Below are 11,213 nucleotides of genomic sequence, written 5' to 3'. Positions count from 1 at the left end.
TTTGGATTGGACTGAGGAAGACATCCATCTCCAGACCTGTCACTACTGTCAAGCTGAGTTTTTTGCTGAAGATGGATGGAGTTAAAACACATCCGCTGTACACGCTGCTGACACGATGCGAGTTCAATTGAATCATTGAATCAATTATTGTGATATAGTACAAATTTGTACAACAGTAATTACATGCGGAAACAAACGCTACAGGGCAACTACGCATGTCATCTTTTAACCCATTAAGACCGGGAACGGGGCCGTGTCATTTTTAGATTTCTTTGGCTATTCAAAAAATAACAGATATACAAGCTCATAGCATGGCACCGAGTGCCGCACTATGAGCTTGTAGATCTGCTATTTTTATTTATTTTTTTATCGTGAAAATGTGCAAATCTTTGAATATATTTAAAGCGAACATTTGTAACTCAAATCTTATTGCTTCTGGGGACTTCTAAATCCTAACATCTAACATATCAGTGGTTCTCAAACTTTTTTCATGTCAAGGACCCCCTAAATGACATGTATTTGCGGCCACGGACCCCCATCTCAAAATATGTTGTTACAAGTAAATGTTCACAAATGTACAAAAAAAATAGCAGATCTACATGCTCATAGCGCAGCACTCGGTGCCACACTATGAGCTTGTCGATCTGCTATTTTTGAATAGCCAAATAAATCTTAAAATGACACAGATGCGTTCCTGGTCTTAATGGGTTAATCAATCAAAGACGCAGGATTTATCTGTGCGAGTGTAAAAGTGTTTTCTGTGTGAAATGTCTAAGTTTAACAGTAGGATGGCGGTAGCTGCTTCCATCGTCTCCATAAACAGAGAACCGTCTCTTTGGATGTGGTGTCTGTCTGAGGACTCACCACGATGGAAAACCTTCAGCGAGGGTGGCCCATGCTAGCCCCCACTCTTTCACCAACATGTGCTCGCTCAGCATATAGAGAACCACATTTCCTGAACCTTCAAACCTGAACCTTCACAAACGGACTCACATTGTTGTTTCACATCTGTATAAGTGTGCACTTTTACTTTTGGTGGAATCATTTTTCACTTTCTTCTTTTTCTTTTTCCTAAATCCCCCAGCTCCTACTTCTGGGCATATTTCATTTTGTCATATGAGTGGCACAGTCAAGTAGTACTGCATAGCGCTGCAGTGAAACATACAGTATTCATTCAAGGCTTTACGATGCTCAACTAATGCTAACTTTGTTATTGTGAACTAAAGTAGCTATTCCCAAACATGATAACAAATTAATGTGATAACTGATACAAAGTTTTGCTGCACACGTCTCCAGAAAAGGTTTTGCTCACTCTTTTCAAGAGCAAAAAATACCATTTTAAATGACATATTACTGTAAAAGTGGTTTATTCTCCACCCTATACATTTTTTTTTCCAGTTGTGATTACTTATTGACTTATTTGCTAAGTTTGGTAAGTTAACATTTTAAGTTTAAGTTTAACAGTTTAAGTTCATTCATAAGTTTGATTGATAATTATTATGATATGTCTGAATATGGAATAAATTAAGTATTTAGGTTTGGTTCGTCATAAGATGTTGTCATTAACATGAATGGTTATTGTATATTGAGTATTGGGGACACTATCGTGAGACACTCTCACAGTCTTTCTTAAATGCCCCTAGCCCTGTTTGAATAACATTCCACTCAAGGAATTGTGGTCATGATTTATTTGAGTCAAGTATTTCAGCACTGTTTCCATCTTTCAATGAACACAGCTTCATGCGGTCGGGATAGGTTAATAGCTCTAACATCAAACACTATAACGATTCTTTGACAGGGAGCTGAAAATATTTTTTCCACTGTGTGCATTTCAAATTTTCCAGTAGCTTCGCCTCAGGGCCACAGAGAAAGCACTCTGTTCATGCATGCTCAGTATCTACACGTATGAATTAAGAGAAAAGGAGTACAGTAGAATTATGAAAAAAGTTGCATTAGCATTGTCAATTCACCTTTTCTGTTAAACCTATACTTAGTTAACCTGGGCCCCCTGGGGCTCTACTAGGTCTAATACTCCCCCCCCCCCCCACCTCTACAACAAAGCTCTTGGCCAAAAATAGCTGATCTACAAGCTCAATGCGAGCGTGTAGATTGGCTATTTTTGCCAAATGTTGGCCCCAAAATAGGTACCGTACACTAGGGTTCAATTGAGTAACCCTGATGTCCCTATTCTGGGCATGTCATTTTAACTGAAAATCTTCTAAACTCTTCGACAAATATCGAGAAATGTTGGGAGCCTATAGACTGCCTATTTTAATTTTAAAGAATTTTGAACATTTTGGAAAAAGTTTGAACATTTTTCAAAGACTTTGTAAAGTGGTTAAACCCGTACATACGGCATATTATTGGGTGTTGAGAGTCAGAAATTAGACGCCAAAACGCATTTGATTCTGACAGTTATTAGTAAAAGCGTGTGCAAATACAGCACCACCATCCATCCATCTTCCTGTCGTCTCCCCCTTTCTCTCTCTACCTCCATCCATTCTGGTCCAGTCAGTATGAGGGCTCCATCTTCCTGTCATTATTCACCCCATGTGACTCAGGGCTGTCACACTGGCTGTGATAAAGGAGGTCGTGTTATCATTTCACTTTTCTGGATCATCTCTTCGTCTCTGTCATCGTGTCACTACGTAATAGAGCTTAACACCGCGGTGGCATGTGACAGGATAGAGACCGCTAAACAGCTTTGAAATAAATTGCCTTTGTCACACTCCAAGTCAGCAAATAACGCGGCTCTGAACAGAATGGAAGAACTAATAGTTGGACGCCAGCGGTGTAAAGTAACTAAGTACATGTAATCAAGTACTGTACTTAAGGACAATTTTGAGGTATTTTGACTTTACTGGAGTCTTTCCGATTTTCAGCACTTTTACTTATACTCCACTACGTCTCAGAGGCAAATATTGTACTTTTACTCCACTACAATTATTTGAAAACTTTAGTTACTAGTTACTTTGCAATTATCAATTACTATATTATAAAACATACATTAACCACTTTAGCCCTATTTTATACAGAGGCTATTTGAAATTTAATAGCAGATCTACAAGCTCACAACGCGTCGCACAGCAACGTGATACCAATACCAATATTTGGTATACCAATATTGTTGTACTTTTACTGAAGTAAATTTTGAATTACGGACTTTTATTTGTAACGGAGTACTTCTACATTGCAGTATTGATACTTGTACTTAAGTAAAACAATTGAGTACTTTTTCCACCACTGGATGCTATAAAAGTGCCATGCCAGTAAAATGCTCACCAACATCTTTTCACCGATCATTATTCAAACCGTTCGCGATGACTGTTGCTAAATTATTGTCACACATATGGAAGTTATTAGACAAAATGCAAAAATAGAAACAGATTACAATGTGGTGAAAGTTTTTCTCTTAAAGAGAATAGTGTCATCATTGTTTATGACTGACATAGATGAAGAATATATGCGGGGGTTATTTAGTTTTCCAACAGACTCAGCATCTGAACTGTGTTTGAACTGGTTTCAAGAAGTCGTGGAGATGTGCAGATCTGCTTATAGCTTTACAGTCTGGGGGCTGAGGCAAAAAGCACTGACGCCATGGCCACCGTTTCAAGTGCTTCCAACCAATGTCTGTCTGTGGTTTCTCTGCAGGGAGCTGACAGGAAATCTGTCATATGGAAAGATTCCTTATCTATGCAAAGAGAATAAAATAGAGCACTATTAGAAATAGAATTTGACAGAATAGAATGCTATATAAAATAGAATGCTTGAAAACGGAATAGAAGATTACAATTTACGATTTAGGCATTTAGCAGACGCTCGTGACTGACTCACAAAGTGTCAGTGGTGGAAAAAGTACTCACATTTTCTACTTAAGTAAAAGTAGTACTGCAATATAGAAATACTATGTTACAAGTAAAAGGCCTGTGTTCAAAATGTTACTTGACTGAAAGTACACAAGTATTGGCATCAAAATATACTTAAAGTACCAAAAGTACAAAGTAGCGTACTCATTATGCAGAATGTCCCATTTCAAGTTTACAAAATGTATAAAAATCTTTTGGAAAATAGCAGATCTACAAGCTCACAATGTGTCGCATTGCGACGCATTGTGAGCTTGTAGATCGGCTATTTTCAAAAGGCCGAAATTGATATACGGCTGAAGTGGTTAATGTATGTTTTTTAATAATAATCAAAATCTACAAAGTAACTAAACTTTTCAAATAATTGTAGTCGAGTAAAAGTACAATATTTGTCTCTGAGATGTAGTGGAGTAGAAGTAAAAGTATTTTGAAAATTGGAAATACTCCAGTAAAGTAAAAGTACCTCAATACTGTACTTAAGTACAGTACTTGAGTAAATGTACTTAGTTATTTTACACCACTGCAAAGTGCCAGGTTGGAATAAGTGCCTTGAACCCTAGTCAACTAACAACAGTGTAAGTCAAGTCAATTTGATCTGTTAAACTCTGTTTGACACATTTCATGCAGGTGTGAACTCAATGTGCTTCACATTAACCACTTAAACCCTATAGCTTATACTTCATTGACCAGTGTCCCAGGGGTCTGTCCCTGGCAGACGTGGCAGTAGACTACAAAAGATCTTCTTCACCAGGACAATCAAGACACCTGAACGAGCAAACCAAATTAAAGCTTGAGCAGAAATACTTATATTTCCCCCAAAAAAACGCATCAAATCCACATGCGCCGAAAGCCCCTCCCCCGAGCCCATGGGATGAACTTGGCCAAAGGACAATGACACAGGTCATTTGTACAGCATTCACAACACGTCACCACGCAACGTGTTGTGAGCTTGTAGGTCTGCCATTTTGGCTTGTGCTCAATGTTCGTCTATTATGACATTCCCAGAATAAGGGTGCTAGGGTTCATGTGGTTAGAATACAACGATAATTGCAAAATACACCAAAGTAGCAAACATGTATAATGACCACCCAACATCCCACCCACATACATACAGAAATCATTTAGAAATCCCACTCACTCACCACATTCACATTTACAGCATCAATGACCCCACCCTACACACATACTCACACAAACAAACAAACAACTAACAGTGGTCGAGGAATTAGAGAGTTAAGAAAACAAGCAAACAAGTATGTGTTTTTAAAGTAATTAGCATGACAAGATGTTTCTTTTGTAATGCACATATGATAATTATTGTGGTATATAAACATCAACATATAGGCCTATAACAAATCCATGTTCATCTTATTGATCGACAGAAACATTGCAAGGCTGTTTTTTATTTTTTCCTGTTCATGGCATTGCTTACTGTTGGACTAAACCAAAATGCTTCACAGTCACCGCTGTATCTAAACTTCTGTGATGGGACTTAAACATGATATTTCACTTTGGAGCATTTTCCATTTCCTGAAGGGTGAACTTTGACACGACTCCCCCGAACAGCCAAACTCCATTAGACGCCCCTGGAATATGTATTAACCAATGACATCATCTGCAGCTTTTCCCCCTCCAACTCTCATCATCAATAATTACAAACAGGCTAAATTAGTACGAACCCAACCCAGACCACATGCACACACAAAACAAAAAATGTCTACGTGGTTGCTATGCTTTAACTTTGTATATGCCATAGAAATAAGTTTTTCTAACCGCGATACCGCATCATGCAACATCACAATGCTTGTTGAGGACACCCAATATTGATGGCAGATGGTTGTTTAATTTTCCCCGGGAAATGTGTGCCAAACGCTTACAGGACTGTACTTCCAAGTGAAGTATCGCTTTAAGTGTCGTGTCATTTGATCACTCAACATCACCATCAGGGATACGGGTAATGAGTCCATTGGGAGGGGAAAGAAGAGGGAAAAACTGACAGGAGGTTCCCTTTTTGACAAGACGAAAAGCTTTGGGGTCATGACCCCAAGACACAGACCGGACACACAGTTAAACCCCTGCCCTCGTTCCACCCCCCCCCCCCCACCCCCACAACACCCCTTCTGCAATACATAAAAACAGACCATATATTCAAAACTTTTAAAAAGGGTTTAAAGGACCCCAATGCAAACAAGCCCTAGTTGCTTTCTTGCATGGGTTTACTGTACTTCCCTGTGCTTGTCTTTGCAAACTGCTAATAAAGTATTCAATCAACCAATCAATCAATCAATCAAATTAAAGCAGAGGTTCCCAAGCTTTTCTGGATCAGGGCCCGCTAGTAAAATCTCGGAAGCGTTCGCGGCTAACCCATATTACCACTTAACGGATCATTGTGATCATTATCATTAAAATCTTTTTTTTTGCCAATGACTTGGGGTCCCACTTGCAATAACCTCACAGCCCACCAGTGGGCCCCGTGCCCACTAGTTGGGAATCGCTGGTTTAAAGCATGTTATCTTTGTTGCATCTCATTCTATGTGGTTCTACTTACACAAAAAAAGCGATCTGTCAGAGACTATATTGTTGATTATCTAGACTTCAGCCAAAAATAGAAAATCCTGACAAATCCAGCGTGCATATCAGAACACGCATCGCCTGTCTCAAAGGCAAAAAAGTGATTACTTCACTTGTCTGGTGAGACGGATGACTCAACAGGACAACACAGTAGGTTTTAAGCCTCTAAGCCACGCACATACCTCAGTTGTTTATGAGTCAAACATTACTGGAGCAAGGACCAAAGCCCCCACTGTCCACCCCTAACAGCCATGCTCAGTTTCGATCAAGGAAAATATGATGAACAATGACCGAGCTTATGTCTGGAAAAGGAGTGGTTTCTCAGAATACGATAGATGTCTCTCCATTGCAGGGAACTGGATTGGTACAGTAGTTTCCCCTTTGGATTAGCCACGTTTTCACTACTTTAATCAAGTCAAGTCAAGTCAAATTTATTTGTAAAGGACATTTATTAAAAACAGCGTTTAATGCGGCCCCGAGGTGACATTACACTGTCCTACTATGAAATAGAGAAAGCTCTATCCAACAATTGCCATGGGCGAACGGCGTAGTGAGGCCTAACATAAATCATTCGCATTTTAAATAGGAGATTGACTACTTCAATCTACAAGTGTGGATTGACAACCATGAGGTGGCATTCCCTATAAGTGAACAATTCCTACTACAGTAGTACACATGAAATGTGCTCAAAAACTGTCATGAAATTAATGATATCAATTCATACAGACGTTCTATGCGAACATGTATGGCAGTATGTCCTTTCCGCATCAAAAGCTTTGTCAAAATACATCTAGCTTGTAGCTGAATATGGGCACATCTTAGTAAATGAAACCAGGGCTGAATATAAAATCCTACATAAAACCAGGGGTGAGTGTTTTTTTTTGTTTGTTTGTTTGCGTTTTTATTTTTTTTATTCATGTTCACCTCAACTCACTTCACCGTGGGTGTTCAGCACTACAATTTCAGGTTAAATCCTACAATTTCCCTGAGTACTCCTAGGGCTTAAATGGGAATGAATCACTTGAGAGAAAGTTTCCAGTGGCTTCTTTGGCAGGGAAGGAATGTCTCGAGAAGCAAACCTGTGGCTTTTCATCTCGACTAACAGAAAACCTTCCATCTATTTCCTCTGATTCCTTCACTGACTCACACTAGACCGATTCCTCGAACCCTTTGTCTCATTCAGAGAACATAAGTTACAATGTAAGCAAGCATCATGATTTTTGGTGCCGGTCCATTGAGGCCGTTTAGCATTCATTCCCACTCTATTAGCATTCATTCAAATTATTGTTAATGAGGTCAATTTTGCAAAGTTTGTGGCAGAAAAGTACTCCCAATGAGGCTCATAAAAAATTCAAGACACAGCACTTTCCACTGTGTGAGACTATAACTAAAGAAACAGTTATACTGAACTTTAGTGTGAAGGAAAAAGTTCTATACTAGTGACAACAAGTCTTATTATCTAGCAAATCTAAGATTGGTGCCATCCATAGTTTCCAGTCCGGCACTATTTTTATGAAGGCGGTTATGTGGTCTGAGTCACCTCCAATTTAGCCACAACAAGCACAACTCTAAAATGTCAAGTAAAAGCAGAGTTACAGAAAGACTGTGAAAATATGCCTGGGAATAATGTTGACTTTTTAAAATAGCAGTACATATCCAAATGTTATTGTTCAACCATTGCATTAGCTTTATCATTTAATTCCATATATGAATCCATATGAATACCACTACTTGAGGTAGGGTAAGTGATATTTTTTGGCTAAGATAAAAAATAAATGTTAAAAAGTTAAAGCACTATATTCTGATAGAGTGTTAGTTCAGTAACAGGGGTCTCCCCGTCTCTCCAGCTCTTTAATAAACAGAATATACATTTTCTGGTGGGTTGAACATTTTCAGCCAATCAGGAAAGAGTACCCATTCATCAGCTTCAATGTTCCAGTTCCAATTTTGTCTGCTCGTTTATTTTGTGCAAGTTCTCTCTCCTGATTGGATAACATATGGTATCCCAACCTGAAAATGCATTTTCTGTTTACAAAAGAGCAGGAGAGACGAGGAGACTCCTGTTACTGAACAAACACTCTATATCAATGAGTACTATCAGAATATAGAGCTATTTAACACTTATGGTAACAAAATAATATAACTTACTTATTAAGATCTGAGCAAGGAAAGGACAAAACAACAAAATGTCAGTTCACACAGAGCATGGATTACATTTGTAATTCCCTTATTATCATGTTGTCAAGCTAAAGAGTGGAAACGGGGAACAAAAGGGATTTGGGCCCTAGCAGTAACTCAGGAAGGAGGAGGAGAACCCTGGCACACAATCCAACCTTTAGTTCAACAGTCAGATTAGGACTGCTTTGTCTAACCAGCAGAGGTCATGTCACTCTCTCACTAATCTGAGTTCCCAGAAGTTTTCGCCAGCTTTCGCATACAACACACACGCACGCACGCACGCGCACAGACACACAGTGAGCTTTTTATGTCGTTTTTTTATTGCTTATTTAATGACTCATTGAGTGTCATTATTATCATGATTTATTGATATGTTCTGTATATTCCATTATTGTTCATGTGATCACTTGCTGAAAGTAAGCCTGCATTGTAGGCCCGAGCCGCTGGTGTGGCGGTCTAAGCACCTAGGCTGTGAGCCTGACAGCATGCCACGGGTTCGAATCCCAATCCCAAAGTCCTTTGCTGCATATCACTCCCCATCTCTCTCTCCCCATTTCCTGTCAGTCTACTGTCCTATCAAATAAAGGCATAAAAAAACACACAACTGGTCCGGCTCTCATCAATTCACTCTTCGTTCAAAGCGGCACTCGCCCCGAAATGGGTTTGTCACCCCTGGTCTAGTCTGACTCAAGTCACAATTGTATAGACTTGACTTTATGTGTGAAGTCACATGTACACACATTTTAACACATTTACACAAGGACCACAATGGAAATAACATCGAGCTATTTTGTGTTTTATCCTTTTAACAGATATGTATATTGAACTTGACTTGGACACTTTGATCACTTAAAAATGGTTTAACTTCTTGACTTGAAAAAAAAAACATATCTTCTTGTAAAAATGCCATTGTGTGTGCACCTGACTGACTGGTCATAATACATTTGAACTGGTCTCAACTGGAGATTAGTTTTCACTTTTTTAGCTCGACAAAGACTTTTTTAGACTTGGGACTTGACTTGTGTCTCAAGACTTGAAACTGACTTGGGACTTAAGCACAGTTAAAGGGATAGATCACCCAAAAAATACCTTTTTTTTCTATCGATTAGTCACCCCATGGAGACTTGAATTCATGGACATGTTTTAGTTTTTGTCACATTCCTAAGCCAATAATTTGATGACCAGCGGACCGGTAGGCAGCGGTTCCGGTAGGAGACACAAAGGAGACTCTTTGTGTCTCCTACCGGAACCGCTGCCGGTCATCAAATCTTTGGCTTAGGAATGCCACAAAAACAAAAAAAATATCCATGAATTCAAGTCTCCATGGGGTGACTAATCGATAGAAAAAAAGTATTTTTGAACTATCCCTTTAATCACACCGCCACAAAACAGACCCAGCCAAAGCATGCCACAAGTATAAAAAAGCACTGGTCAACACCATCTGGCATGCCATGAAACTGACTTGGGACTCAAGCACAGTTGACTTGATCTCACTGCCACACAACATACCCAGCCAAAGCCTGGCACATAAAACAGCACTGGTCAAAACACCATCTGACATGGTCAATACTGGTCAACGTTTTGGTTACAAGAGTGTCATAACAAGACTTCTTTTGGTTACAAGAGTGTCATAACAAGATTTCTTTCAGGATTGTGTTTAGATTAACCAATACATCATAGCCTCAGAATGCATAAAAAGCGCGAGTGGAAACACTACTACTACCACGGCTTTCCTGGACTTTTATTTTGTGGTTCATTTTACTCTCATGTTCCACTGTACCGAGCAATTTAATTTTGATTTATTTCAGTGTCAGGTTTTACTGTAGCACCGTAAGGCTGTCATTTAAATCCTCCAGTTGGATTATAAGAATTCTGGGCAAGAACTAATATAATAGTCAAGTATAGAGCAGAGTTGCCAGTAATTAATAGCATCGTGGCAGCGACAATCAGAGAAAGACGATGGTAGACAATGTTAATTAAACTGCATAAAAAGCCTTTCTCCTCATTGCGAATCCGAAATGGCTATATGCAGCCCTAAAGTACGCAAATCAGTTGATGAAAAGCTAAATTAACCACAGCAAGTGTATTTGGGAGGCTTAATTCTCATATGGACCACTTCTGCTTCAGCTCTGTAAACAACTACAGCACACCGCAATGGGTTGGGAACATATTGCACAGCTGTGCTACTTGATGAATACTATAACCCCCTTCGGATGCATTTTTCAACACTGTGGGGACAGAAACTATAACACTGCTGAGCATTAGGCAGAGCATTTTAACTGCATGGTTAGGCAACAGGAAAAGGGGCCGGTTAGGCAGTAAATTAATTGTGTGGCTGGCCAGCATAGGTTATGGCTCATTATTATTTCACGTTCTACTACTTGGCCTGTGTGATCTTTTGCAGAAGATTAGATTTCCAAAGGCCCCAAATCACTCCAAAGACATAAAAACATACATGTTTAATTTAACAACTCAAAAACAACTATATTTTTCCCTACCTGTCTGCAGATAATGGGGATTATGGCTGTTGCTACTTATAGAAATAAATAATAAAAACCAAAACCTCAATCTGAGACCGCTGAATGCTGCTGCTGTAGTTGA

The sequence above is a fragment of the Gymnoscopelus microlampas genome, assembly GCF_963454915.1.
Source record: "Gymnoscopelus microlampas genome assembly, chromosome: 4".
Taxonomy (NCBI): Eukaryota; Metazoa; Chordata; class Actinopteri; order Myctophiformes; family Myctophidae; genus Gymnoscopelus; species Gymnoscopelus microlampas.
This window is presented reverse-complemented; position numbering follows the sequence as displayed.